The following is a 2,909-nucleotide window of genomic DNA, read 5'->3' as shown; positions in this document are numbered from 1 at the left end:
AAATATCCACAAAAGAAGCGGGAGAGAGAGTGCCTTTGAGAGACAAAAGGAATGAGAGGGAGAGAGAAATATAGAGAGATAGATAGAGCAAGACAGAGAGAGAGAGAGAGAGAGAGAGAGAGAGAGAGAGAGAGAGAGAGAGAAACGGACAGAGAGACAGACATACTTCAACGGGTGGGCCCATTTTGCCGACTAAAATAAGGAATCAACGAAATTTTGTTTGCATCAATGAGTAAATTTTAACGTGGAATTCGGGATTCTATGCAGTGCGTTTCCATGTTGGCAATGGTTAGCTAGACAAGGTTTCAGCTTCCGGCATTTATTTCCGACGTAATAATTGCATATTTTCCAGATAACGTCATACAAATACTTTTGGTATCTTAACCCAGAATCAAAATCTCTGTTATAACAATAAAAAAAAACTGTTGGTGTCATTTTTACCTCGCTTAACTGAGATGAAAGCGAAGGGAGTACTTGATATGTACCGCAATAGCTGGTGTTTTTTTTTCGATTAATATGTAAGTATACTTGTTTTAATACTTAACTGACGGCATTAATACTTCAAATGGGAGTTCTTCGATACTTATTTGTGAAGCGCGAAATTATGCAAATATTAAACTATCTGGAATTGATTTTGAAAGTGAGCCGATTGATAACTGTAGTATAATTTTTTATAATTAAAGCGAAAATTTCCATGAAACCATAATCATGGTTGCGGCGAAAGCAAAAGTATTAAAATATTTTTAATTTTGAGCATTGATGCCCTCCAGCTAGCATATCAACTTGTTCTTCCCCAACAACTACAAGCAATGAATTTATATTCATGAAACTGGAGCATCCTTTTCATTGTTAGTGACTCAGTAGCCCAGTGGAACACTATCAATCACATTGGAAAAATCATAATGAAAAGTTAGTACATCGAGATCCCAGCATACAACCATTGTCAAGAGGAGAGGAGCTATTTGTTATCAATCCGCATAATAATTAAAAAATATGATATGAAATGAGATTTCGTAGCTTTGAACTCACTGTGCGTTCTGTGTTAAAAAACAAAGTTTTCCGTCCCTGGGTATAACAAAACAATCTACGTACATTAGAAAGGGGTAATATTCGATATTGTCTTATGCTCGGGAAAATTCCCTCCACTCTATTTTGGCTCATACTAATTTTCCTTGTATCTTCCCTTGAGCACCCAAAACGTGTCATAATAAGTGATAAGAAATCGAAACCAAATGTCATTGATTATAAACACGAAATCGAAACCGTTTTTGGTGGAAGTGTAGAAAATAACAAAGTTCATTTGAACGTGGGGAGTCCAAAATTTTGGGACTCGTGGGAGAATAAGCAGCCTTAAAAACAGTTTCTTATATTCTCTATCATTTACTATTATCGTTGCCTAAAAACTGTATCATTCGGCGTTCTATAAATACTATTGTATTCATTGGTGGAGACAAAGGACAAAAATCTGTCGCTCTAAATCTGAGTGCCGACGATCCAGCGCACATAGCAACGCCTCCAGTAGCCTTTGATAAGGCCAACAGCTAAGATTGGACGAACCCTTGTTCATCATATATTCCAAGGGGGACACAAGGCTAAGTGTCCGCATTGTCTTCTCTCTCGGCGAAGCTGTCATCCTCGCACAAATGGGTAATCAGCGGTTATCGAAATAGCTCGTGAGGACCGCAGGCGGGAGGGGCGCTCGTGGGTCCGGCGAGTACGGTGTGGTAGGCGAAACGTTACCATCGACGGTATGCCTCTCGTGGATTGGAGTATTTGACCTCTGCTTACCCTTGGTTTCATGTGACAAACTTGCATCCTTAGACGGTGGCGTCTTGCCCCCAGTAACAATTATGAATCCGACGGGAGAGAACGAGCGAGAGAGCGTGTGTGTGTGTACGTGAGAGAGAGTGTGTGTATGTATGTGAGAGAGAGCGAGAGGAAGAGTGTTTGTGTGACTCTAAGAGAGGGAGAGAGTTTGTGTGTGTGCGTGTGTTTGAGAGAGAGAGAGGGAGAAAGTGATGGTGATAGAGAGTGGGCGTTTTTGTGTGTGTGTGTGTGTGAGAGAGAGAGAGAGAGAGAGAGAGAGAGAGAGAGAGAGAGAAAGTTTGCGTGTGTGAGAGAAAGAGAGAGAGTGTGTGTTTGTAAGAGAAATTGTGTGTGTAAGAGAGAGAGATTGTGTGTCAGTGAGAGAGAGAGATTTTGTGCGTAAGTGAGAGAGAGAGAGAGATTGTGTGTCAGTGAGAGAGAGAGATTTTGTGCGTAAGTTAGAGAGAGAGAGAGTTTGTGTCTAAGTGAGAGAGAGAGAGAGAGAGAGAGTGTGTGTGTGAGTGAGAGAGAGAGAGTGTGTGTGTCAGTGAGAGAGAGAGTTTGTGTGTCAGCGATAGAGAGAGAGAGAGATTGTGTCAGTGAGAGAGAGAGGGAGTTTATGTGTAAAAGAGAGAGAGGGAGAGGGAGTTTATGTGTAAGTGAGGGAGAGAGAAAGGAAGTTTGTGTGTAAGATAGAGAGAGAGAGAGAGTTTGTGTGTGCAAGAGGGAGAGAGAGAGAGTGACCCAGAGAGAGTGAGAGAGAGACAGAAAGTGATAGTGATGAATAAAGTGAGAGATAGAGAGAAAGTGGTTGTGAAGGAGAGAGAGACAGAGAAAGTGAGAGTGATAAAGAAAGTGAGAGAGAGAGAGAGAGACAGAGAAAGTGACAGTGATAGAGAGAGTGAGAGAGAGAGAAAAAGTGATATTGATAGAGAGAGTGAGAAAGAGATACAGTAAAAGATGTACGAAAGCCTGCCTGGTAGAAAAATTAGAAACAAGTTAGACAAAAGAACTCATCACAATCACCATGTGGACTTCAGTCGCCAAGAGTAAGGAAAGAGAGTACAGAGAGAGAGATAGAGGGAAAAGTTACGTCTTTGTAA

The sequence above is a fragment of the Wolffia australiana genome, chromosome 13 (assembly GCF_029677425.1).
Source record: "Wolffia australiana isolate 7733 chromosome 13, ASM2967742v1".
NCBI lineage: Eukaryota > Viridiplantae > Streptophyta > Magnoliopsida > Alismatales > Araceae > Wolffia > Wolffia australiana.
This window is presented reverse-complemented; position numbering follows the sequence as displayed.